General features: G+C 45.4%; 1 protein-coding gene across 2 annotated transcripts in view; it reads left to right on the top strand.

Annotated features, from left to right (window-relative positions):
- SBK1 (SH3 domain binding kinase 1) overlaps positions 1-27834 on the top strand; it is a 119151-nt gene that overhangs the window by 52241 nt on the left and 39076 nt on the right. Inside the window, exon 1 of one of the 2 annotated variants that reach the window (XM_036738436.1) lies at positions 10167-10584. The exons of the other annotated variant lie outside the window; for it this stretch is intronic. The gene's annotated coding sequence lies outside the window, so the exon portion shown is untranslated. Of the gene's footprint in view, positions 1-10166; positions 10585-27834 lie in introns of those variants that run through there. 2 annotated transcript variants of the gene reach the window in all.

Raw genomic sequence — 27834 nt, 5'->3', positions numbered from 1 at the left:
CTTTCTCTTTTTTAACAGATGTAATTTAGAGAGGTTAAGTGACTTACCCAAGGTCACACACAGTTACTATAAGAGGAAGAATTCAAATTCAGGTTACAGAACCGGTGTCCCATCTATTAGAACCTAGCAACCTCCTCCTATAGCAAGTTACCCTCTGTTCCTGGAACTTAGTCTCTCCTCAGCTTTACTTCTTATAATCCTCATCTTTCTTCAAGTCACGTGTTCATGCACGAAGCTTGCCCTGATTTTTACCTCTTCTCCAAATATTCTCCTGGTTTTGTTGTTGTGTTTCAACATGGCTTACGCATAGTAACATTTAATAAGTAATTGTTGATTGAACAGATGAGACATACTATAAATGTCACATATATACATATTTGTGTATATGCATATATATGTAGATATGTGTGTATGTAGTAGAGAGAGAGTGTAGAGAGAGGGACAGAGAAAGACAGACAGAGAGAGACAGAAAGAGAGAGAGAGAGAGAGAGAGAGAGAGAGAGAGAGAGAGAGAGAGAGAGTTGGTAGAGGGAAGGATGTTTAACCTACTAAAAGGAGGGAACAAGTGTTTCAAGCATTTTATAAGCCCTGTCCCATAGAAACAGTGAATCTGCCAATTACAAATCCTGCTTATCTATTCATTAGGACTAGTACCTTAGAGAATTCTACTAGACAACACTTTGTTAGCCTAGTTCCAGTTACTATAAGTACTTGAAAGGCATGAAACTGCATTTCTTAGAAAATATTCTAGAATGAGTGAGAACTCATCCATTTGGACTACCTGTCCCTCAATTAGTCCTAATAAGTAACCTGCTAGCTTGGGCAAAACAGCCCAGAGTGTTTCCCTGCGAGGGTCTAGCATCCATTCTGAGATGAACAGAGCAGTGGCCTCTTCCTTGTCTCTGGAGTGGCAGGTGCCCCCTCCCCCAGTGCAGCAGCTGGCTGGATTCCCTAAGATGGCCGCCACAGCTGCTCCCTGAGCTTGAGAGAGAGAATAGGACAGTAAGCAAACAACGGAAGCCAGCTGATGGAAATGGCCACTGGGGTCTTCGGCAGACAATTCCCTAGTGCTGCTGGAGAAGGTTGAGGCTTGGGAGGGATACGCAGGTGACCCGCTCCTCAGGGCCTCCCAAAAAAAAGAAGGAAGACTGGCCTTCATGATTGGAGCAGTCAGAGGACTTTGCTGCCTAAGAGAAGAATTGTGATGTATTTACGGTTTATCGCTGTCCAACTCTAACCACCTGCTCCCCATAGGGTGGCTTCTTAACCAAAGGGCAAACCAACACCAAGCACACAGCAACAAGCATTTATTAAATCCCTACAATGTGCCAGGCATTGTGCTAAGCACTGGGAATATTTGTTGCTGTTCCTTCATTTTAGTCAAGTCTGACTCTTCGTGACCCCATTCAGGGTTTTCTTTTCTTTTCATTTTAAATTTTTTTTCATTTGGGGTTTTTTTGGGGCAAAGATACTAGAGTGATTTGCCATTTCCTTCTCCAGCTCATTTTACAGAAGAGGAAACTGAGGCAAATAGGGTTAAGTGACTTGCTCAGGGTCACACTGCTAGTGTCTGAGCCCAGATTTTGAATTCAGAAAGAGGAGTCTTCCTGATTCCAGGCCTGGTGCTCTATCCAATGAATTCCATAGCAATCCCTAGTGGAAATATAAAAAAGCACACACACCCCCAAAAAGGGCACAATCCCTGTCCTCAAGGAGCTCACATTCTAATGAGTAAGAAAACAAGCAAATAGTTGTGTACATATAAGATATATACAGTATAATGAAGGCAATCTCAAAAGGGAAGGAATAGGAAGAAGAAAGGAACCCAAAGGAGGGAAAGAGAGGGAAGGGGAGGGAAGAAGAGACTTGGTTTCCTGCAGAAGGTAAGACCTGAGTTAAGTCTTGAAGGAAAAGCAGTTAGATGGTGCAGTGGAAAAGTCAGGAAGACTCATCTTCCTGAGTTCAAATCTGGCCTCAGACAATTACCAGCTGTGTGACCCTGGGCAAGTCACCTAAACTGTTTGCCTCAGCTTCCTCATCTGTAAAATGAGCTGGAGAAGGAAATGGCAAGCCATTCCAGTATTTTTGCCAAGAAAACCCCAAATGGAGTCAGACACAACTGAAAAATGGCTGATCAAAAACTTGAAGGAAGACAAGGAAGCCAAGAGACAGAGGAGAGGAGGAAGAACATTCCAGGCATATATACACTTGGCTACACAAAGGCACACAGAACATACATAGAGGGCCATATCTGGGGTGACATGACAGGAGTTTTGTCCCAAGATGACTATATGGGAGCAGAGATGGGGCTGGCAATGCGATATTTCCGTAATTGTCTTCTGCCCATTGTCTCTGACCTTTGTTGTCCTCCAGAGCTATTGATGGCTCCTGCTCCCTTCTGCAATGCCAGACTGATGCCCCTGTCATCAGGGTCTTATCATGGGGGCCTTCCTGGTACCTTCATCTGCTACTTCCACCTTCTCTAGCCCAAATTCACTCATTGTCCTCTGAACACACCATGCTTTTTTTCTGGGTGTCTCTTATAGTTAACATCCCTCCCTCACTGAAATGCTTTATCTCTTCCTCTCTACCTGTCTGAATCATACCTCACCTTCAAGATCCAACTCAAATTCCACCCCTTCCGTGAAGCCATCCCTGATTACTCCAGCTCACACTTTTCTGGCACAGCTGCCCCCGAGGTAGACCATTTTCTGTGCTGCCCCACTTTACCCCAAATGAATTCACCTCAGACACAAGACTTTCCGGTTATGGCTCTGTATACATATAAACTACAACAGGACCTAGTGCATAGTAAATGCTTACTAAATCTAAAAGGATCACAGAAAACCAAAAAGAACCTTAGAGAGAGCTAGAAAGAGCCTTAGAGAGCACCTGGACCAATCTCTACATTTTATAAATGAGAAAATTAAGCCCCAGAGAGGGGAAATGAATGAAGGAAGGAAGGAAGGAATGAGTAATTACCTAGGCAGCTAGGTGACTCAGTGGATAGAGCATGAGACTTGAAATCAGGAGAATATGAGTTTGAATCCTGCCTTAGACACTCACTAGCTGTATCACTCTTCAAAAGTTGCTTAACCTCTCTGTGTCTGTTTTCCCATCTGTAAAATGGAACTAATAGGAGCACCTACCTCCCCAGGGTTATTGTGAGTACCAAATGAGTTAACATCTGTGAAGCATTTCGAAAGCCTTTAAATACTCTCTAAATGCTAGTGCTTATTATTAACAGATGACCCTTTTACAGAACTTGAATCTTCCTAAAGCATCTTCCTCACAATAACTCCATGAAGCAGGTAGTCTAGATGTTATTATTCCCACTTTATGGACGAGGTTACCAAGTCTCCCAGAGGCAAAGTGATTTGTTCATGTGCACACAACTAATGAGAAAGCGTCAAGTTCAAACCTGGATTTCTTGACTCCAAGATTCCAAGGACTCTATGACATCTGGAATGAATGAGGGTAAGTGCACACACACGCGTGCGCGTGCACACACACACACACACACACACAAATTACAACAGTATTTACACACGCACATATGTGCATGATACAGATAGCCTTGCTCACATGTATGCAACACAGGGCCACAAGAGCTGGTCCTTATATAGCACTTTGTGGTTTGCCATGTGCTACTACTACCAATGTCATTTTACCCTGTGATTTGGGGCAAGTTACCCTAACCCAATGAACAATGGTGTCCATGATGAAACTGTGTGGCAAACACTACAGGCTTATTATCTCCATCCTTACAGATAAGGAAACTGAGGCTCACAGAGGTTAAGCCACTTAGCCAGGAGATATCAGAGGTGACTCCAAGTTCAGCACTGTTTCCCACTGCACCTGATGCCTCGCCAATATACCTGTCTTCCATTCTAATCATTCCTCCCCCTGAAGGAGGCATCTCCACAGACTAATCCACCCAGTCTTTAAAAGAAAAAAATATAGGCTATAGGTTGAGAAGTCTCCCCATGTAAAGAGATATAGTATTCTTCATGTTAAAGATGAGGATGCCATTGTCCATTTAGATTGGGTGGCTTGCCTAAAGTGACACAATGAGTTAGTAGATGAATCACAGATTTTAAGCATGGAACCCAAACCTTTTCTTCTATACTCCTGGTTTTTCGTTTGTCTCCTGTCACCACCTTCCAGGGTCCTAATTAAACTTCCTCTGGTTCTTCTTCTAAGTGGAGGGAACAGAGTGTGGGGGTTAGAACACTTTTCCTGAGGAGGTGCCCCTATCAAGTGTGTGATATATATGTCTGTGTTGCCTTTGCCAGGGATTGGCAACTTTCTCCAAGTGACATGCCAAGTCTTCATTCACTCGTTGGCTTAGAGAGGGAGAAGTTGGCAGCTTTCTGTGCACATGTGCACACAGAGGGAACCCACCAAATGAATTAGGCTAAGTCTATCCCCAGAGGTGGGGTTAAGTGCAAAGCTAAGAACACTCCCTAAAGTTTAGGTTTCCAGCAGTGGGGAATAAAGGTACAGTTGGATTCTTCAACTTGTAGAAGGAGAGGAGAAGGTAGGCTGGTAGACTATCTCATCCCCATTCCCACTTACCTGCCTCCTTTCACATCCTCAGCCACATTGTCACCAGGTATATATTTGCATGCCATCTTTAGCCCAAATGCCACAGCTATGATTTCCCTGTGTTTATGGTCTATGTGCCTAAGGTTCTTTTTCTACGATTGGTGAAATATATGGAAGAAAGAAGCAATTACTAGACTGTCAACTCCTTGAAGATAGAGATGAAATCATTTTCTACCTTTGTACCAGTCTAGCACAGTACTGTGTTAATGTACTTATGTTTCATACTTCAAGACTTCCATTGAGCTGGGATCTCATCACAAGCTAGCAATCATCCACAATTTCTCATTTTGTCATATACATGCTTTTGTATGTATCAAATAATTGGCAAGCATTTATTAATCACTTACTATGTGCCAATTACCGTCCTGAGTGTTGGGGATACAAAGAAACAAAGTGAAACAGCCCCTGCTTTCAAGAAGTTTACATTCTATTGGTAGAAACAATATGTACATTATAAATACACACACATATTTGTACCAAATGGAATGGAACATATATATTTAGTCTGAGGGAGACTAAGAAGTCAGGAAGCCTTGGTTCTAGTCCCACCTGTGCAATTCACTGGTCTGAGACTCAATTGCCTCCTCTGTGAAATGCAGATAAAATTCAATATTCTGTCCACCTCACAGGGCTGGTATAAGGTTCTAATGAGATAATGTATATTAAGCATTTTGTAACCCCAATGAACTCTATAAACTGTGACCTATCATCATCATTCTTATGCTTATTCTTAAGAGATGAAAGGCCAAGTGGGACCAAGACAAAGAACAGGAATAAGTTAAGACAACAGAGTTAGGTGAGTGATCTCTGGAGAGGCTGGGGATTAAAGAGGGTAGGGGATGGGATTAGAGAGTAAAGGACAGGTTTGCCTGATCTGGGCAAAGATCAGGCTTGGGAAGTGACTTCTGTCCCCAATGACTGGGCAACTTCCTAGCCAAGATCTCTATTTGAATCAAGGGGAGGTGGCAAGAGAAGGTAGACTTCTTGGGGAGCCAGAGAGCCTGGGAGGCTAGGACTGGACAGACACCTCCAGCCCTAAGAAATTGCTAAAAGAAAGATGTGTCATCTAAACTGGAAAAAGCTGGACTCGGGGTAGACATGTATCTGCAATTGCCAACAAGTATGGCATCTGTAATCTCATATCTGCATTATAGTTACTAGCAGTATGACCTTGGGCAAATCACTTAACATTATCAGCTTCAGTTTCCTCAACTCTAAAATGTAGATAATAATAGCACCTGCTTTGGTACAAAGACCAAATGAGATAATTTGTCACTACTTAACACCATGCCTAGCACATTGGTAATCATTTAATTTAATAGACATTTGTTTTTCTCCTTTCTTCTTTCCTTCTTTCTGTTTACTCAAGGCCACCAGCTTAAAATCTTTGTTACTGGCAATACCTCAATTTTGAGGAGAACAGAAGAAAAATCAGGGAAAATAAAGTTTCCCACAATTTTGGTCACTGAAATGGAGCCCTTTCAGGCTTTGGGAATGAGGAGATAGGGACATAGCAAAAATCAAATAGAAAACAGAAAGCCTGGAGTTTTGTCATTCACCCAGTAGACTGTGTGATGGTAGGCAGGTCATTTAATCTCTGTGCCTTGGATGAGCCATCTGTAAAATGGGGATAATTCCATTCCACTGGAATTGTTAGGGCAAGGATAATATCAGATCAGAAAGTGCTTAGGGATCCTTGAACCAAAGATATCTGTGTCGTGACAGTTCTTTCCTTTGCTGACATCTGTGCTTCATTCTCCTCTAGTCCTCAAGAGAGATAGGAGGAACACCGCAGATGAGACTAACTTCTCTTGAGGAAGAATTGGAGCCCTATAGTCAGGACTAAATAAAGGGGTATAAAACCCCTCAGGGAGCTAGAAAACCCCAAATGGGGTCATGAAGAGTTAAATATGACTGAAACAACTGAACAACCACAAGGACCTGTGTTCTATTGAAAAGGCTGAGCTTGGGAGACTTGTCAAAATTTAAGATGTGGCATCTTTCCTCAAAAACACTGATTCCCTGAAGATAATCCCAGGAAGCGAAGATAAGAGGCCCAAAGAAGATGCTCCGCTCCTTTCCCACTTCAGGAAACACTTATTGGCAGCACTCAGACCTCCCTTGCCTGACCCCCTAGCTCCTCTGTTTCCTTGATAACTAACTTCCTCCATGCCAGCCTTTCCCTCCTGCCCTTGCTCCCAGGGCTGAACCCTTGCCCAAAAGGATTTCACTGCCTGCCCTAGGGTAGGGGTACCAACTCTAAAAATCCCTGTCATTAGATGGGCTAGGGGATATTAGGATATAGGCCCCTTGGGCCTGTTTGAGCCCATCTAAGCTCCAGTTAGGTCAGAGCAAAGTTGTGGGTGGGGCTCAGGATTCTCTCCCTGTGGGGGTTACTAGCAACTCTAGGGCGTGGAATTGAAGTTAGGAATCTCCTGATGGAGCCTTGGGGCTCCATGGAATGGGAAGATCTTGGCAGTATAGAAAAGGGCAGAGGAGAGAAAAGAAAGGAGTGCGGAGGCAGTTTAGAGAAAGAGGCTGCGGATGGGTTGGGTCTACCCTCCTATAAGCTGCCTGGTCAGCTCCAAGGAACACCACACCCCGCTGACCTCCATCTGAAGGCTTCTAGGGCTATCATGTGATGACTTAACCTTCTGACTAGAGCCTCATTCTGCCCTCTGGGATGGGGCTGGCTCCCCCAGAGGGCAGCATACAACGCCCTCAGTTCAACATAACTTCTCTGCATCTTGAATAGTTAGGAGGGAAGAGTGGGGGAGAAAGGGAGAGGACTAGAGGCAGGGGAGTTGGGGAGTGGGGCTGGGCAGGGACTGGAATGTGGTGGAAAGTAGAGCCAGGGCACTGAAGGAGGGAAGGGACAGAAACCCAAAGATGGAAGGGAACATGAGGGGCAGAAGGAGACAGAGAGTCGGTACTGAGCTTCCATACTCTGTCTTATGGGTCGTGATCTCCAAAGTGGGCAGGTTGGGCTGTGTCCCTTCCTGCTGCCATCTTCCTCCTTTTGGACTTAAGAAGAGTGCTCTTTTGGGAGTAAGGCAATCTAGTTTCTAGATTCTCCTAGGTTCTAATCCCAAGTTCTCTTACCTTACCAGCTCTGTGATTCAGGGCAGGTTACTTCTCTAGACTTCAGGTTCCTCATTCATGACACAAGAGTGTGGGAATGGGCTAGAGGATCTCTTGATCTCTAAGGTACTTTCCAGTTCTAATTCCAATTACAACCCACAGGAATTGGCCCAATTGTGTTTTAGGACAGGGTGACCCTTTGAATCTCAAGACTGCCTGGAGAAAGTGAAGAGAGATAGACTTTGAGATTTGAGAAGAGCGGATGAGTAGCTCAGAGACTCAGAATGTCAGCCCCACAAGCAACCTCAGAGACTGACTAAAGTCCTCATTTTAAAGAGGAGGAAACCAAGATGAAAACAATATAGCTAAGTGAGCAGCAATCTGGACTCGTAGCAAAAGAGACCTGATTCCAAAGTCTGCCTCTAATAGGAACCAGTCACATGACCCTGGCAAGACACTTAGCCTCATCTATGAAATGGGGATGATAGCACCTACCATGAAGGTTGTTATGAGAGTAAAATGAGATAATGCATGTAAAGCTGAGATCATCTAGTCTAGGGAGAATGGGGGTCTGTGGATAGATTTCAGGGGGCACATGAACTTGGAACTTTTAATATGTTGGTAACTGTTTCGCTTATATTTGCTTTCCTTTGTGATCCTATGTATTTCACTGGATGCTTTAAAGATATCGTTCTGACCAAGGTCCATAGATTTGACCAGACTGCCAGAAGGGTCCACGACACCAAAAAAGTTAAGAATACCTGACCTAGTCCAACCTTTTCATGCCACCAAATAGAGAGCTAAGCCCCATAGAGGTTAAATGACTTTCCTAAAGTCAAACTAATAATTAGTGGCAGAGCTGGGACTAAAACCGAGGTTTTCTGATTCCTGGGCCAGTGTTTTTTCTGCTACCAGTCTACTTACTGTTACCCTCCCCAGTGCAAACACATTTGCAATTTAAGTGAGCCCTTCTTAAGTTGAATCCAAGGGAGTAGCTAATGGGATTTCAGGCACTGTGACAGGAGGATGGGGAAGATATTTTTGGACAGAGGTCCTTTCTCAGGGCCCTTAATCACACCACCCAGGTGGCTACCTCCTCTGGTCCTGGTGAGAATCAGCCTGCCAGAGACACAGGGCATTCTCCGAAAGACCTTGAGCAAGAGGTCTGTCTAATAGTTCCTACAGCTGTGGAAAGGCTTCATTTTTCTGGTTCTCTTTCCATTTTCCCCTCTACTCCCTCTCCCCTCATAGAATAACAGCTTTGAGGAGACTTTAAAAAATAGACTGCAGGTATTAATTTATCTGGGTCTCAGTTTCCTCATCTGTAAAATGATAGTCTTGGATCAAATCATTGCTGAGGTACCTTCTATAGCTCTGATATAGGAATATAGGATTTAGAACCGGAAGGAATCTTAGTCCACCTCTTGTCCACCTCCTTCATTTTACAGATAGGAAAGGGATACCCAAAGAGGTCTAATGACTCGCCCAAGGTCACATAGATAGTGGTCCAGATGCACATTGCTAAAGACAGTAATGTTCATTGACCAAAGCCCCTGGGAGCCCCCGACCTCCCATGGCCCTAGCCTTTGCATTACAGGTAGGGGTTGTGTCCTCACTGCTACCCCCACCCCCACCCCCACCGAATTGGTTCAGAAGCAGTCTTAGCTCAGGGCTGTCTTTTCCCTGCACAGATTCCTGTGGGGCCTAGAATCTGGGCTTTGGGGGCAGCTGGCTGTCTTCACTTCAGCCCAGTTCCAGTTAACCCAGTTCAGCCACATTGTTCTCCCGCTGCAACCCTTTCCAGCGGTACCTGGCCTCCAAGACCCCCTGAAGATATAAGGGTTGCCCCTATCCCTTGTCTCATCACCATCAACGCAGCCTGGGGAAGTGTATTGGGTGAGGGTCCTGGAAGAGGAGTTTTAAGCATCCTCCCTCAACAGCCTGACAACTCCCTTGTCAAGGGTTCTTGAAACCGAAGTAGCTTGGACACACAAGGAGACAAAAGGATGGACCATATGACCTTTTTAGGGTTCTGTGACTCAAGACTGTAGTAACCTCATTACCACTAGCCCCTTGGGCTTTGACCTAGAAACCATGTGGGGTAAAAGGTGTGTTTGTGTTGGGGGGAAGGGAGAGGAAGAACGGTCTCTAGGACCCAGCAGGCTGCTGGCGCACCCGAGAGGTGGAGACAGGCGGCAGGCAGGCAGGCAGGCGGGCAGGCAGGCGGGCGGGCGGGCAGGCTGGGAGGGTGGGAGGCGGCGGCAGAGAGGCCAGGCGCGGAGGGCGCCCAGGCGGACCTGGAGAGGGGAGAATCTGTGCCCCGAGGCTGTGGAAAGGGAAGGGCTGTCGGGTTCGCGCCGGGACCTGAGATTCCCCAGAGCGCGGGGCAGGTGTGCGCTGGGGCGGGGCGGGCCGGGGCCGGGCTGGGGCCGAGGTAGCCCCGCCCGGGGCCGGGCGATGCTGGGATGGAACTGAGCGGTTGGGGCCAACCCGGGCAGCTCGGGCAGCGGGGCCACCCCGCTGGGGAGCCCCGCTGGGCCGAGAGGAAGCCGAAGGGGCACCCAGCCCCTGACCTCCTCGTTCTCCTACTCCTCCTCCTTCCCGTGGCGCGCATTTAAGGAGCAGCCGCTGCCCCCAGCTCCGGGAGATCTGCGCCCGGACCCCTCCAGCTCCCCCGGGGGCCAGGGCACAGAGCCAACCCCAGCGCGCCCCCTCCCCAGACAGGAACCGGCGCAAATGGCCGAGGCGCCCTGAGATCCTGCCTCCCAGCCCCGGACCCGGACGCCGGACCCCGGACCTCAGCTGGCCGGCGGGCTGGCAAACGGGCCGGGGCTGAAGGCTTGGTGCACGGGACCGGTCCACCGTTCGGCGCCGCTTTCTGCAGCTTCTGCTCAGGTAAGACGCGCCCGCGCCCCCGCCCCACGCTACCTGGGCCCCCCTCCCCCTCGAATCCATTGTGTGCCCCCCTTCCCCCGGGGTAGCGGGGAGGGGGGGAAGAAGGGCAGCCACCGCGCCCCCTCCCCGGGGGACGCACCTGCCCATAGAGCACTCTGGGCGGGGAGTGGGGAGGAACCCCCCTCCCTAGGGCTCCAGGGTGAGCAGCCGGCAGGTGAGCCAGAGGGGGTGATGGGGAAGTGGAAGGGGTTGTCACCTTGCCCCAGCTTTTATCACCCTTTCCTCTTTCTCCTTGTTCCTCTCCCCTTCCTCTTCCTTGCATCACCAGGCAGCCTGGACTCGGTTGAAGGACATCTCTTTGTGTCTCAGCTCAACCCAGCAGCCGCCGCCCCCTCCTCCCCTCTGGCTCCCCTTATCCTTGCTCGGCCAAGGTTCCTGCCCGCTCCCTCTTTCTTGTCCGCGGGAGGGGGCACACATTGTGCTGGGGAGAGGGCTGGAAGGAGAGATGATCTCGGGGGGGGATCCCCCCTCCTTTGGGGGCGCTTCAGATCCTGCAGAAAGGAGGGGGAAGAGGGAGGAGCTTCCTCTCAATACCCCCATTCTGGCCTCCCCCTTTGCCTTATTTGAGCTCCTGCTGGGCTGACCCGGGCTTGGGGGGTGGGGAGTAGAAGGGGGAAGGAAGAGTCACCAAAAGCACCGATCGCCCAACCAGATCCACCCTGCAAAAAGAGATGTTGGAGGGTGGGTTGTGTAGTGAAAAGAGCACCTTACTGGGAGCCAGGAGACCCGGCTTCCAATCTAGGTCCTGTCACATGTTAGCTATGTGACCCTGGGCAGGGCACTTTACCTCAGTTTCCTCACCCGTGACAGGGACATAATAATGGGACCATATGCTTGAACTTCGGACCTCACCGAGTCGTGAGAGGCAAATAAAATGAAAGGCTTTAATAAGGTATTGTTCTCAAAAAAGGAAAAGCATCGAATTCTACCTACCCCCAGCCCTCGAGGCTCCGGTTCGATGGGACAAACCGGGACTCCTGGGGAGCTGTCCTTTTGGACTATTCAGTTCCATGGGTGCTGCCCTTTGGGAAGGACAGATAGACTCCCGGAAATCCATGCCCTCATTTGATCTGCAAGAACAATGAAGCATCTAGCCTGTTAGCTCTGTGAGTGTAGCGGGAAGCTTTGTTCAGGAAATTCTAAGAGAACCTTTCCTGGGATCCCCCCTTCCCACTCCCCAGTCCAACCATCCAATCCCAAAGACCTCTGCTTTTCCACGGTGTTTACTTTCCTAGAAAGGCTCATCCAATAAGATGTAAATGGTATATCCCTTGCAGACATAAAAGAGAGAAGTTATTTGAATGCCCTAAGCTATTTCCGTTCTGAGTACCTGGCTCTTTCGCCCAGTGTGTGTGGGTTGGGGGGGGGGGGGTTTGTTTTGCTTTGTTTTAGAGGGGTAGGGAAGCTCAGATTCTTCCTAAGCCTCGATGGGTTCCATGTATGTTCCTTCCAAGCTGGGGCTCAGATGGCCTCTATTCATCTTCCATCCTCCTTTCCTCCCTGGTTGAGAGGGAGAGAGGATTCATGACTGGAGAAGATGGGTCCTGAGAACCCCGGGTCCCTAGAAGTTTTCTATTTAAATGGAAATAAACATCTAGTGACTATTTCCCAACTACCAACTCCAACCCTTTCTAGATGTTATGTAAACTGAGAGGGAAACAGAGCGCTGCCATGGAAAAAATAGGTTTTTCTGCTTTATTAGGCTGGTGGCCTCATAGTTAACCTCATCCTGTTATGGGGATAAAGATGGGTATAGTTGTCCCTGAGATCAGATGGACTCCTGAGAGAAAAATGTTTCCAGAATGGCACTGGGAACATAAATTAAGGACTGGAATGGCCCTTAGGGTTCATCTAGTCCAACCTTCTCACTTTACAGATGATGCTCAGAGAGAAGTCATTTACCCAAGGTCACCAGATAATTAGCATCAAAGCTAGGATTCGAACCAACTCCATATTCAGCCTTCCTTCCGTCACTGCACCAAGCTGCTTCCCATATCTCTGAAGAGACCTCACTTTGTATTGACATCTACACTTCCACATTTATTCTCCTATTTGATACTCATACCCCCAGTGAGATATCACTGTCTTCACTTTACAGATTAAAGAATGAGTCCCAGGGAGGTGACACCTTGTACATGGCAGACATCCAAATTATATCTGTTCATCAAATAAGATTACATAGAGTTGGGACTAGAAATTAAGTCCCCTGACTTCTATTGTCCATTATTCCTTATGACCTTGGACAAACAACTTCCCCCTCTTTGGGCCTCAGTTTCCCTACATTAATTCATTCCAGCTCTTAACATTTTGTGTTCTATAAGGTACCTTCCAAAGCTACGATTCCTGCCAGAAATTGCTCAGTGGACTACTGTATTTTTCTAAGGGTGCTATGTCTTAGCTAGCTTGAAGGGGTACCTAAGCCTCTTTTCCAGAAGCCTTAGGAAGTGGGAATGGAGGGTGGAAGTTAATAAAGAGAGTGTATATGAATCTACTCAAATCTTTTCTCAGAGGGACTGATCCAAGGATTATCACCATTTCAGCTTTAGCCATGATCTCTATTTGCTGTGTGACCTTGGGCAACTAAATCCCTCTGGGCTTGTACCTCTCCATTTGTGAACCTGGGACAACAACACAGATAATCTAGGAAGTAGGAGAAGGATGAAGGAGGGACCTATGTGAAGAAGGTCCACAAATCCCCTTAGCATTTCCTCCCTCTGGTTATTCCGCTCTGGAGGCCCCTGGGTTTCCTGGATGTGTCTCTGTGTATCAATGAATATGGTCCCTAAGTTTTGTGGTGTTGTTCCCAATGAGTTCATGACAGCTCCAGTCTTCCAATGACTGGTGTCTCTGGGCCTGGATAGCCTAAATTCATCAGAAAACAAGCTAAGAGAGAAGAGCCCTGAACAACTCTTTCATAGGGTAGCAGAAATAAGACAGTCCCAGTTCAGAGAACTTCAATGATTCCCCATGGCCCACAGGATAAGGTATAAATGTTTTAGCCTGGCATTCAAAGCCTTCTGTAATCTGGCACCACATTATCTTGCTTCCCAGTACATTCAACCTCATGATCCAGCCAAAATCTGCTCCCTGTCCCCTGACTACACTATGCCCTTATCTGACTTTTCTGGTTAAAGACTTTCCCTGGAATGCCTTATCCCTTCCTCTCTGAATTATTTCCCTCCTTCAACAACCAACTCAAATTCTACCTCTTCCATGAAGCCTTCCCTGATTACTCCAGCTCAAAGAGAGCTCTCCTTCCTACAGTACTTGACAACCACACTCATTTGATTCATTTATCAATTTGTGTTAGTAGTTTTTCCCATATGCATGTCTTAAATCTCCATCTAAAAAGTGTAAGTTCCTTAAAGCCAGAACCTAGATATTTGAATTCCCCCACCAAAAAAGTTGAACATAGAGTTCTGAAGGTTGTAGATTCTCAGTAAATACTTACACTCTCAAAATTTTATAATTGGATAAGACCTTAGAGATCATCTAGTCTAAACCATTCACTGTAATAATTTTAAAATAGATGCCATTTATGTAGCATTTTAAGGTTTATAAAGTGCGTTCATATACATGCTCCAATCCCCACATCAATCTGGGCAGAGGAGGATTGTGGCTAATTAGTAGAAAATCAGAACCCAGGTGTCCTATCTCCCAGCCCTAGGGTCATTCACATAATCATTAGTTTGATTGGGTGGCATAATGAAAGAAGGTGAGAAGGAAGTGTGTGTATGTTGTGAACAGGTGAGAGAACTGTATGTATTTTGATTAAATGGTTGTGAATGTGTGCTCATCCACATTTTTCCCCCTTAATAGAATCATCTCTAGATTTTTTTATCCTAAGAGGCCAAGCATTAGCCTGGATTTCTCCAAACCCCAGCTAGTCTGTGATACGTGTGAATTTCCAGCCTTTGTTAACTTTTTCAGGTACTGTTTATTCCACTGGATATACCTATTGGAATATGAAGTCAGAGGCAGTAGAAGGAGTCATAGGTCAGCAGTGAGGAGACCAAGAATATTGGCTCTTGGCCCTGAGAAAGTGACTTCCATGATCATCAATTACTTCATCTGTAAGATGGAGTTGGACTAGATGACCTCTTAAGAAATCTTCCAGTTCTGATATTCTGTGTGAGATGAGAATGGACAGACAGAATGATGAGTCTTTGTGTGTCCCTAGCATACAGTGTGTCATCCAACGGGCACTTAATGGATGACCTACCTCGTACAAGGCACTATGCTAGATTCTGAGGAAACAATGACAAAAGAAAACAGTCCTTTCCCCTAAGGGGCTTATTTTCTACTGGGGGACACAACGTGTAAACATTGGAGAAGAGAGAGAACCCAACTGCCAGAGAGATCGGGAAAGGCTTCCCATAGGAAGCGACATATGAGTTAAACCTTGAGGGAAGCCGGGGAGGTGAGAAATGGAATACAGAGCTCAGGGAACAGCAAGTGGGCCAGTGTGGCTAGAATGTAGTGTATGAAGTAGGATCATTTAAACAATAGGCCTGAAATGGTGGCCTGGCGCCAGATTGTAAAGGGCTGAGCTAAGGACTTGGTGTTTTATTCAAAAAGGCAATTAAAAGTCGTTGAAGGTCCTTGAGTTAAGGGACAAAATGGTCAGATTTGTGCTATAGGAAGATTCTTCTGTCAGATGCAGAGAGCATAGGATGGCAGAGAGTATAAATTAGAGAAGGGAGGCTGGAAGTGGGAAATCCAATTAGGAAGCCAATGGCAGTCATCCAGGCAAGGAGCGATGCAGGACTAAGCAAGGTGGTCACTGTGTGAGTGGAGAGAAGAGAACGGACATAGGAGAGACAGAACCCAAGACTTGGCAGTTGATTAGATCAGAATGACGGGGAGTTAAAGATGACTCCAGAATTGCAAACCTGCATGACTAGGAGTTTGGTGGAATTCTCAACAGAAACGAGCACGTTTGGAGGAGGGATGGATACAGGAGGAAATACGAGTTTCATTTTTGAGACCCAGTTGGAGGTGTCCTCACAGGATATTGGTGACAATGGAACTAGAGCTTCAGGAGAGAAAGTAGGGCTGGATCTAAAAATCATATACATAGATGTCATAGAGACAGCTGGGTGCCATAGTAGAGAGAGCACTGGACTTGGAATCTGGAAGGTCTCAGCCCCCTGAGACTCAGTTCCTCATCTATAAAAAGGGAATAATAATAATAGCATTTACCTCTCAAGGCTTTTGTGAGGATATAATGAAATAATATATGAAATGTAAATAACAAAATAAAAGATAATAATAAAATAAAAAATAATAAATGAAATACAAAAAATACATGAAGTACAAACCTTAAAGCACTATATAAATGCTAATTATTATTATCATTATTACACAAAGACAGTGGAGGCTGATGAGATTACCAAGAGAGGGTATAGAGAGAGAAAAGAAGAGCGCCCTGGTTGGAGTGTTGGCTGTGTTGCTTGGATGACGATCAAGCAAAGGAGACTGAGAAGGAGCAGGCAAAACAGAGAACTGAGGGAGAACGGTGACTCAAAAACCAAGGAAGTATCTAAGAAAAAGACTTAGCCATCAAGTGTCAAATGCTGTATAGAGTCAAAGGGAGGGACTTGAAAAAAACCAATATGGATTGGAGCTGGGGACCCATTGAATATAAAAAACATCTTTAAAGATGTAAATAAACAATTATTAAGCTCCTACTGTGTCCCAGCGCAGAGATACAGAGCTTAGATGAGACAAAGTCTCCACCTCCTGGAGCCTAGTCTACTAAAGGGATTTAATATATACACAGATAACTATAGCTATGAAACACAATCTCTTCTTATTAAATTCATTTCTTTATTGTTACAGGGTTAAAGCACGGGTGCAGATGGGGTAACAATGTAGGTCATTTGCTTACATTCACTAGGAAGTAGGATACATAATAACTCAGTAAGAGAGGGGCAAGAAGTGTTATTTGAAGACATCGTCAACGAAGCAGGATCCTTACTGAATCGGTAGATCTAATAAGGCTTCAGAGACAAGGTGATATTTTAACCAGGTTTTGAAAGAGAAGAAGAAATTTAGCAGGCAGAGACGGGCCAGCAGGAGCATTCCAGGAATAGAGAATCTTGCCAGCAAAGTCTCAGGGTCAGAGAAACATGCAGGAGGATGGAAGACAGTCCACCATAGCCGAAGCCTAAAGTTTGTGATGGCGAATGGTTTGAAATATGGCTGGAAAAGTAGGTTGGAGCTGGATGAAAGTGTGGGTGAAAGGAGGCAGTCGGGGTGTTTGAGTGGAGGGGTGATGTGGTCAGAGCCAGACCTAAGGAAGAAAAGTTTGTCAGTGGTATGTAGGGAGAACTGGAGGTAGAGGGGCCTCTTAGAAGTCTTTGAAGTCTAGATGAGTGCAATGAAGGGCACACCTGGGGTGAGATCAGCAAATCTGGTGCCTAAGGGTCTAAGGTCTACCTGAGGCAAAGGCAAAAAAAGTACTAGAGAGAAGGCTGGGAGAGAAGAGCAGCTACCTGGAGCTTCCAGCGTCCCTCTTCAGCCATGGCCATCTCATTTGCTTCCTGGCAGGGAGACTAGAGAGCTGTTGATTTTTTTTTTGCCATTAATCATAAAGGGGTCCATTTTGGACATTACAGGAAAATGGAGGAAAACTCCTGGTGTGGAAATTCCCTTCACCTACATATTGTGACCTGTCTATGATTTAGTAGTTGTACTAAAGCTTCCTAAAAACTGACAGTTGGAAGAGACCTTGAACAGTAAATCCTAGGATGTTGCTTCAGGCACATGAGGTTAAATGATTTGCCTAGGAACACTCCACTAGTAGATCAAAGGCAGGATTAAATCTAGATCTTCCTGACTCTAAGGACAACAGTTTCTGCCTACAGTGCCAGTGTTTTACATTTTTCTCATACTTTATACTTTCTAAAGCATGTTCCTATAAAGGTAATGTTCTCCCAATTTGACAGATTTGATAATAGAGGCTCAAACAGTTTGTGACCTGCTTAAGGTCACACCTAGTGAAGAGCCAAGACCCCAAAACAAAGTCTCCTCCCTAACCCAGTAATCTATCCTTGAGATTCTCTCCAAAAGAAAGCCAGTAGAACTATAGATGGAAAAACTTGGGCAGCAAAGAGGGCAAGATCACCTATCAAGACAGTTTTCTCCAAGTCTTTGACATGCTAGCTAGTCAAGCTGTAAAATAAGGTCAGGTAGAAAAGTAGGAAAGGGAGCAATTGGTACTGGATGCCAGGGACTGTTCAGAAAGGTCTCTCTTCCAATCTGAGGTACAGTTTCCTCAGAGGCCAAGTATGACTTAGGTCCTCCTAAGGTGTGCCAGGCACTGAGGATACTGAGATGAAGAACAACATGGCTATGCAGAGATTATGAGGGCCTGGCATAATAGAGATAATATGGTGGTGGCAGCAGGTCAAGTGAAGAGGAAAGGACAGTTTCGAAAGGTCTTGGAGGCACAATCAAAAAGCTGAGGCAGTTGACCAGATGTGGGTAGTACAGGACAGAGAAGAGTCAAAGACATTTCAAGTCCAAGTGACAGAAAACTGGCAGTTTTGTCAATAGAAATTCGGAAGCTAGAGAGAGGAGACTTTTGTAGAAAGACAGCAAATTCAGGCTTAGACATGTTAAGTGTGAGGAATTGGTGGGACATCCAGGGGAAGGTATGCAGAAGGCAGTAGGAACTGTGGAGCAGGCACTTGGGGGAGGGTTTGGGGTTGAATATATCGATTTGGTATACAGCTGCCAAATGGATACTAATAACACATAAGTCTGACTGTGTCATGCCCCACCTTCTCAAGAAGCTTCAGTGACTTCCTACTGCCATTGGGTTAAAATACAAACTGAGATTTAAAGACATCCACAATCTGAATCCAACCTATCTTTCTAGAGTGATTTCCCATTAGTGTCCAACCAAAATGGCCTTTTTCCTACATATCTCCCCTCCAAGCCTTTTCACAAGCTATACTTTGCCATGCATATCTGGAATGGTCTCCCTCCACATATCTGTCTCTTGGGATCCCCAGCTCCCTTCAAAGCCCAGCTCAAGTACCACCTCTGACACTAGACCCTTCCTCATTCCCTATTCCCCAGTAGTTGGTTCTATCCCCCATTCCCCATTAACATTACTTTGTATATGATTTGTATTTACTTATCTGGGTATATATCCCTTCAGTACAGTGTAAGCTTCTTGAGAGCAGGGACTATTTCATCTTCACTTGGAACATAGTAGGCTTTCGGTAAACGCTTGTTGAATGGGTGAGAGTCACCTATATGGAAGTGATCATCAAAGCCATATGAATGGGTGAGATTGCCAATTGGGAGAGTGTACATAAAGGAAAGAAGATGCCCAAGGACAGAGCCTTGGGAGATATCCATACTTACACCTATAACATAAGATCATAGGATTTAGAGCTGGAAAGAACCTAAAATATCATTTTACCCAACAATTCATTTTATAGATCAGGAAAGATCACAGAAATTACTACAGTCAGGATTTGAACTCAGGTGGGTCAACTTAAAATCTGGTACTCTTTATACTGTGTCATCAAAGACAGTTCAGCAAAGAAGACAGAGAAGGAGTAGTCAGATAGGTAGGAGGCAAGCCAGGAAGAGAGTGCCATGGAAGCTAAAGGAGGAGATAGCCCCAAGAAAAGAAGTCATCAGTTTCATAGGTTTGCAAGAAAGATCAAGGAAGATGAAGACTGGCTTTGGCAGTTGTCATTAGCAACACAGAGGAAAAAAAGTTTTACTAAAATAAGGGAGTCAGAAACTAACATGAGGAGCAGAACCAGGAGAACATTATACATGATTACAGACACACAGTATCTGTGATGACTAACTTTGATAGACTTAGCTCTTCTCACCAGTACAAGGTTCAAAGACTCATGTTGAAAAAAGCTATGCACATCCAGAGAAAGAATTATGGAATCTGAATGTAGATTGAGGCAAACTGTTTGCTCCCTTTTTCTTCTTCTTTTTTGATTTTGTTTCTTCTTTCTCATGATTCATTCCATTGGTTATAATTCTTCTTTACAACTCAACTATTGTGTAAGTAAATTTAATGCGAAGGTATATGTAGAACCTGTATCAGATTACATATCATCTTGGGAGGGGAAAAGGGAGGAGAAGGAGGGGGAGAAAATTTGGAACTCAAAAACTTGTGGAACTGAGTGGTGTAAATTAAAAATAAAAAAGAAATTAAAAAAAGAAAAGAAACTAGCATGGAAGGATTGAGGAATGAATTAGTCGGTGGTGAGGAAGTCATGACAATGAACATAGACTACCCTGTCTAGAATTATAGCAGTAAGAAGAGGAAGAAAGAGGAGGCTTGCAGGGTCTACAAGAGTTTTTACAGGTACATGTTTTTTGGTGAGGAGAAACCTATTCATGTTTCTAGATCAGGGGTGAGGGGCAGAGAACCAGTAGAGAGTTAGGAAGGACCAAAGATGGTGAACTGGAGTGAGACCCTACAGGAGACAAAAGGTGATCAAATTAAGGGCAGATATGGAGAGGTTAGCCTTGGCAAGGAGAGCCAACCCATCCTCTGAGACCAAAGAGCATATGAAAAGGACAGGTATAGAAAGACATAGGGAGGTTTTGAGGTGTGGAGGAAGAGGGCTGGAGAATATAAGGAATAGGGTCAGTCTCCTCACTGTGGGAGGCAAGGAATTTGCTAAGAGAGAAGGGGTGGAGGTGAAGTTGACTGTTCAAAGAAAGGGGGAAAGGTCAAGAACAGTTGCTTAGGGGGGCGTGACAGGAGTCAAAAATTAAAGGAAGGATTTCAATGTACTGATAACAATGCAGATTAGTATGAATATGTAATAGGACCCATCAATTTAATGATTTCTGCCCATAGTGCTGGGTGGCTCAAGAATCAGAGCAGAGGAGTTAGCCAGCGTTGGGTCTTAATGGTGTGGGGGTTAGGGATTTGAGAATGGAGGGCCACTTTATCTTGTTGAAATGGCATTCAAGGCTATAAATGAAGGGAGATCAAGTCAGAACAAGGATGATAAATTGAGAGAGCAGGGAAAGATTGAGGGACCGAAGCTCATAATGAGGGTAAACAGCAGGCTCAGGAGCGAGGAGAAAGAGACAGAAAGATAGGAGATGGTGATTGAGAGGAATTTCAAAGTTCAGGATCTCAGAGGTGATGCTGGGAATCCAAAATGCCTTACCTCCTCTTGTAGGTAACCATAGGATTGAAGATTATGAAAATTGAGGGGATTCATGATTTGAGAAGCCAAGGTGTGGTGTACTAGATAGTCATGGACTTAGAATCAGCCTAAACCTGCTTTCAAATACTGCCTGATTATCTTTAATAGATTTTCATTAATATCTTTTATTTTTATATCACCTAGATTCTCCCATATCTTTTCCTCCACCCCCCGAGACCCATCCCTTATAACAAAGATTTAACAAGAAAAAAAACGAGGGAGAAGAGGAAAAACCTAGCAAAATCAATCTACACATCATTAGATGCAAAACTGCCTCTGATTCTTCCAAGCCGTGTGACTAGGGGCATTTTGCCTAACTTCGGACTGCTTCCTCATCTGTAAAACAGGGTTAATGATACTGGCAGTATCTACCACGTGGTTCTTAGGAGACTCAAATGATGTAATGTCTGCAAAGCAATTGAAATCCTCAAACTCTGTAGAAATGTCAGTTATTTTTTATTATTCTTATCATCATCATCATCATTATTACTCATATAACTATTTGAAGGGTCCCCCGTATGAATGTTGAAGTCACAGAAGATGGGGACAATGATTAAGGAGGAGGGAAGATTGGGAGCCAAGGAATGAAATCATTGAAGAAGTGGGGAGTGGTCACACCCAACTTCCCCCATTGGGAGCTTGGGCCTAGTTCAGATTGTCCCAGAAAATGGTAAGGCCAAGTTGGCGAAGAGACCTAGGGCCTACCCAGTCTCCCTGTATCTTCAGTAACCCACTCTCTTCTAGTCACCTGGAACTGTATTAGATGCAACTGTGAAAGACAGCATCCTATGGTAGAAAGAACTTCACCCATAACAGCGATCACATACACTTGTCTAAGGAAGGGAGGATGGAATCACAGGATTTAGGCCTGGACACCCCTTAGAAGCCTTCTAGATCAACACCTTTATTCATTCATTCATTCAATAAGCATTTATTTTTTATTTTGTTAATATCTTTTGGTTTTACGTCACCTAAAATTTCCCCTACATCCTTCCTCCCCCCCACCTCCCGAAAGACGTCCCTTCGAACAAAGAATTAAAAAAAATAAAAAGGAAGAAGAAGCAATATGGATTAACAGATTGAAAAAGATCTTCTCCTGTCTCTTCTTTGGGGTCATTTGTGATTTTGCAGCATTCGTTTGTTTTGTGGTTCTTTCCATTTACGTTTCAATGAGCATTTATGAAGTTCTGAAACATTGGGCACTTTCCACAAAAACATTTTACAAAGGAGGAAACTAAGACCCAGAGAAAGGAGGCAATTTGCCCAAGGCCACACAGGAAATAAATAACCAGAGCCGGGGTCCTGTCACTCCAAATCTCTTGCTCCCTAATGATACAGGCTACTAAGCACCTTTACATTCCTTATTAAATTTAATCTTCACAGGAGCCTTGTGGGGACAGGGCTGCAACAATTACTTCTCCCCTTTTTACAGGTGAGAAGACTGAGGTTCAGAGAGGTTAAATGAGTTGCCTAATTGCTTGGTCATGTGTCTATTAAGTAACAGAGTTAAGGTTCACAATGGGGCCTTGTGGCCTCAAATCCAGTCTTCCTGTCCCCACAGTATGTTGCGGTTGGTCCTAACAACTTATTCAGTATGGGTTGGAGAATGAGAGGAGACAGGCGGCTGGTAAAAGAGGTATCCTTATGTGCTTTCAATACTGGGATTTAGGATTCAAATCCCCACTCTGCCACTTAACTTACTGGGTAATGATAAACAAGTGACTTTCCTTCCCTGAACCTCTACTTCCCCGTCTATAAAATGAAAGGCTTGGACAAGATGCTCTCAAAGGTCCCCTACAGACTTAAAATTTGGTGACATGGTCCTTGGACACTGAGCCCCAAAATCAGGTCTGTTCTCCCTTCCCTTGTTACCCCACTTTGGTTAGATTCGAATCCCTTCTTCCTCCTAATCAGCTCATTAAAAGGAGTACTCATTTAATAACTCTGCTTTATGAGGCAAGGCCTGGACTCCAGTGTTATTAATTGGCTGTTGATTTCTGCTTCTGGGCTCTTAAGCCTCTGGCCAATACTGAAAGTTGAAGAGCAGGCAGACCCCAGGGGAAGGTTTTCCAAACCTGCACCTCCCCTGCTCTATTTTGTGCCTTGGGAGCTGGAGTCTAGGGCTCAGGTGAGCACTATCTCTTTTCCTCATTCCCTCTGGGATTCACCAGACACACCCTCCCTGCACTACCTTGTATTGATCTAATCTTTTGTGATTTACCAAGCATTTTCCTTACAATCACACTATGAAGTTGGTATACTAACATACCATTTAATAATGAGGAAACCAATTCCTAGAGAAGTGAGGTCGCTTGTTCAAAGTTTCAGGTGGTGGAGCTGGGATTCAAACCCAGGTTCTCCAATTCAAATCCCTGTTCTCTTTCCACTATTGGATGATGCTTTTCTGCCTAAGGCTAGACAAAGCAACGCAAACCAGAGGAAGGAGTGTGTCACTGGGGTATTGAAGGCCCAGGAGAGTCCACTCTGGAACCAAAGCATCTCAGATCCCTAGAAGGGACCTATCAAATCATCTGGTCCAACCCTTTGCCCTGTTTGTGCTTCTCTATGATGTCCTCAGCGAGTAGTCGCCTAACCTCTGTTTGAAGATGAGGACCAGTATCCAGAGGGACGTTCCAGTGCTTGACAGCCTCCATGTCTGGGAAGACACCTCAAGTGGTGTTCCTGGGGTCATTCTGGGGCTCTAGAACAGGTCCCATTTCTCTTGAATGAGACCTGGATATGTAGAAATGAAGAATGGGAATAATCTATTGGTTAATTATAATGAATTCAAGGCAGCCACTAATATTCTGGATAATAGCAATGGAATTGAACTATCTTCTTCGATTGTATGTTGAAGAGGGAGAGAATAGTTCGTTAAAAACAAAAATTTAAGTGGACGGGATACAACTCCCAAATGACAAATGCAGAGTGCTTTTGTTAGGGACCAGACAGTGAGCAATGACTGTTTGAATAAAAGAAGACCTGGGGATCTAAGTGGACCAAAAGAGCTAACTGCTTTGAAAAGGAGGTCAGGTCTTCTTGAATCTGGGATGTGGTGAAAGGAGTATGATGTGGACCCGGTCCTATGCTAGGCTTTACCGTAGCTGTGGAAGAAGTGAATAGAGAACACCCTTAATAATAATAGCTTTCATTTCTATAGTGCTTGAGGGTTTACAAAGCTCTTTCTTAATAACCTTATGAGATAGGTGGTACAACTAATATTTTCCACATTTTCAAAGACAGCCCAAAACCCAGAAGATCAAAATTGGGGCCAGGATTTGAACATAGTCCAAACCCAGCGCTCTTTCCACTAGACCACTCTCTAGGTCAGGGACAGTTTATAAAGAGCTTGAATGCCAGCCCAAGGTCTGGGTGTGATATGCAACTGGGAGTCATTGAAGATGATCAAATCTGTGCATTAAGAAGACAAATCTGACAGCACGTGAAGGGTAGATCAGAGGGAGAACAAACCAGATGCTGGGAAATCAATTAGCACCATGTTATGCTAGTCCAGACAAGGAGCAATGAGGGCCTTGTCTATGGCCGACACTGGAAATGGAGCAGAGAAGATGGACAAGAGAAATTTTATTACATATTTCAGTTCAAACCCCTAGACAGGCCCAAATCCTGGACGACCCCTGGTGGGGGAGCTGGACTGGCTTCCACCCAAGATAGCTGATCCCAACCCTAAGATCGCTACTTCAGACCTAAGGTGGCCCCTAGGCAAATTTCTAGGGTCATCTACCAGCAACAGCAAGACCTTGATTCCTCTAGACCCCCTAGATTAATGGGAATCCCTAAGGTCATGCTGAAGCTGGGGCGAAGGCTGTTGCATTCAAAGATCCTTTGGTATCTCCCCTCCCCCTACCCCCAACCCACAGCTCAGCTGTACCACCCTTCAGACCAGAAGAAGGGTTGTTCTGCCAACAGGCTATTAGACTTTGCCCTCTGCTTTATGGGGAAGCTCTGCCCCAGGCAGAAGAATGGCCCAATGCCGCTGAGGGAAATCCTGAGAAAATCCAGTAGATTTCCAGATTGGGAAGTAAACTTGGCGCAAAGACACATGATGCATTTGATGGGGAAACTAGAAATCTGGCTGTGACACACAAGTGAGAGGCAGGTTAATGCGTGTCAACCATATGTATATATCACGTCCCTCCAAGGCTATTAGACGCCAAGGCTGCCTGTACCTATTAGCATAGTGCCTGGTACATTGTAGGAGCTTAATAAATGTTTTCTGATTGACCTTCTCTATGCCTGAGACTCTATCCCTATTGTATATTTACCAGTCACCACTGAGATTCTGAAAACTGAAAGTATAGTTTAACCCCACACGCTTTTCCTGCTTGGATGCCCTTTTCCTTTCTGGTCCTATGACTTGGGAGGGTCCCCTCACCTCCACCCCCATCAAGGGCTCGAATTTGCACCTAGTGAGGAAAGAACCCCTTACTAACTGGGGAAAAACACAGGGAGCAGATGTTTTACTTTTCCTTTTGTATTATCCCCCACAACTCCTCAAATGGTGCCCAGCACACAGGAGGCATGCAACCATGATGTCATCGTGGGAGAGGATGGGGTATGCACAGTGACTGAGTCACCCCCAGAGCAGGCAGTAAGACATCCCCTGGAACAGATGGCAGTGGTCAGTTCCCATGGGAGACAGTAAGATGTACATGGTAATGGGGTCTCTCTCCCTTTCCCTCTCCCTCTCCCTCTCTCTCTCTCTCTCTCTCTCTCTCTCTCTCTGAAAATCAGTATCACCTTAAGTAACACATGCTCAAAAACATGGGCATGGTCAGGCCCCTAGGGGATCAGGGTCTATTTTGGATTTCTCTCCCAGGAAGTGGCAACAGTAGAGCGCTGACAGGAAATCAGTTATTTTTATAGCCACCAGGTGGCCCTGGGCTAAAGGGATGGGGGTGGGGACAGGGGTGCTGATGAGAGGAGGGGTAGAGAAGTCAGTGGTTTCCCCCAGGTCCTAGGATCAGAGACCGAGAGCTGAAAAAGACCTTAAAAGTCATGAGTCGAAACCCCCTCATTTTATAAATGAAGAAATGGGCCCCAGGGAAGTTGTAACTGCCCAAGGTCGTATAGGTAGTAAGTGGCATTACAGGGATTCAGACTCAGTGTGGCCTTCTCTCCACTACACTGTGGATGCTCTCTTCCTTCCTTGTCCTCCCTCTGGTCTCCTCTCTTCATTCCTGTGGATGATAAGGCGCCTATAAGCATCTTGAGAGCCAAAAAAAAAAAAAAAAAGACCAAATGGCATTTATCGTCTTCTTCACCCCTGAGCCCGTGGTTTCATAGACTACAGCAGCTGGGTGGGGCAGCAGGTAGAGCACTGTGCCTGGGGTTGAGAAGCCCTCCATTCAGATCCAGCCTCAGACACTTACCAGCTGTGTGACCACGGGCCAGCCGCTTAACCTCTCTTGATCTCAATTTCCTCAACTATAAAATGGAGGTGATAATAACACCTGCCTCCCAGGGCTGTGTGGGCATCCGATGGATGAGGTAATGTTTTTTAAAATGCTTAGCACAGCGCCTGGCATACAGTAGGTACTATATAAATGTTATTAATCTCATCACAAAAAAATGCCTATGTTTAGACCATCATCCTGACATCCTTTCCTAACCCTGTCTTCCCCAACCCCCAGTCCTTTCCCTGTCGTAGAAACCTTGAACTCTATCCCCAGGCCAGCTATCTCCGGTATGTTGTTGCTTAGTCATTTCAGTCGAATCTGACCTTTCGTGACCCTATGTGGGGTTTTCTTAGCAGAGACACTGGAGTGGTTTGCCGCTTCCTCTTTCCAGCTCATTTACAGATGAGGAAACTGAGGTAAACAGGGTTAAATGACTTGCCCAGGGTCACACAGTAAGTATCTGAGGCTGGATTTGACCTCAGGAAGATGAGTCTTCCTGACTCTAGGCCCAGCTCTCTATCTACCATGTCACCTAGCTGCCTAATTTCTGATATAGATGACATTTTGCTTTATTTTTTCCAGAGCTAGGCTTCCACACCACTTCCTGGCCACCTGCACATCAGACAGTAGCACACATAACCTCCCCCTCTCAGTTCCCCTTTATTTATTGTCTTCCTTCATTAGAATATAAGCTTCTCGAGGGCAGGAACTGTCTTATTGCTCGTATGTGTAGCCTCTGTGCTTAGCACAGTGCCTAGCATGTGTAAGTGCTTAATGAGTGCTCCACCTAGCTATCTAATAGACATTTGATAAACATTTGATAAACAAATGATTTAGAGAGGATATGAGGGGAAGAGTAGCTCAGTAAGCCTCAATAAGTTTCTTGCCTTTGACACGTCATTACCCAAGTATCATTTCTATTTCACAGATAGGGAAACTGAGGCTTAGAAAAGGAAAAGGACTTGCCAGAGTCACCCATCAAAGACTAGCCAGAAGTCCCAGCTGCCTAGAAAACAGGGCAAATATTATTATCCATGTTACAGAGAAGAACAGGGGCCATTTCCTTCTCCAGTTCATCGAGGAGATAATCAAGAACCATAATTCAAATTCCACTATACCACGATGCTTCCCCGGCCTCGGTTTGAGGCTTACCTTAGGGCCTTAGGAATCTTGATTTCTCTGATCCCTGAATCCCGCTCCCAAGCCTTCCTGGCCCCTGAGCCTGCGAGGTTTCCTGGATTCTGACATCTCTTAAGGCCTGTCTCTTCTCCTTCCTCTCACGCATCTCTTGATGCCCTCTCTTAGCATGCCTGCTTCCCTCTCTCCCTTCTACTTCATATCTACACATTCTAGTCCTCAGGAGTGTATTTTCTAAAGTTTTATCTGCAAGAGAAATAGAATACACCAGGGGAAGGGTGTTAGAAGTGGTGATGCAAGAAACCTACCTCATCCCAGACTAAGGGGCCAGTGTGTACTTAAATTCTCCCCATGCTTAGCCTGGTTATCCTGATTTCCCAGGGGCCCGAGCACTACACCAGTGCACCTCCCCCCCCCCCACC

Source organism: Trichosurus vulpecula, chromosome 9, assembly GCF_011100635.1.
Source record: "Trichosurus vulpecula isolate mTriVul1 chromosome 9, mTriVul1.pri, whole genome shotgun sequence".
Classification (NCBI taxonomy): domain Eukaryota; kingdom Metazoa; phylum Chordata; class Mammalia; order Diprotodontia; family Phalangeridae; genus Trichosurus; species Trichosurus vulpecula.
This window is presented reverse-complemented; position numbering and strand designations above follow the sequence as displayed.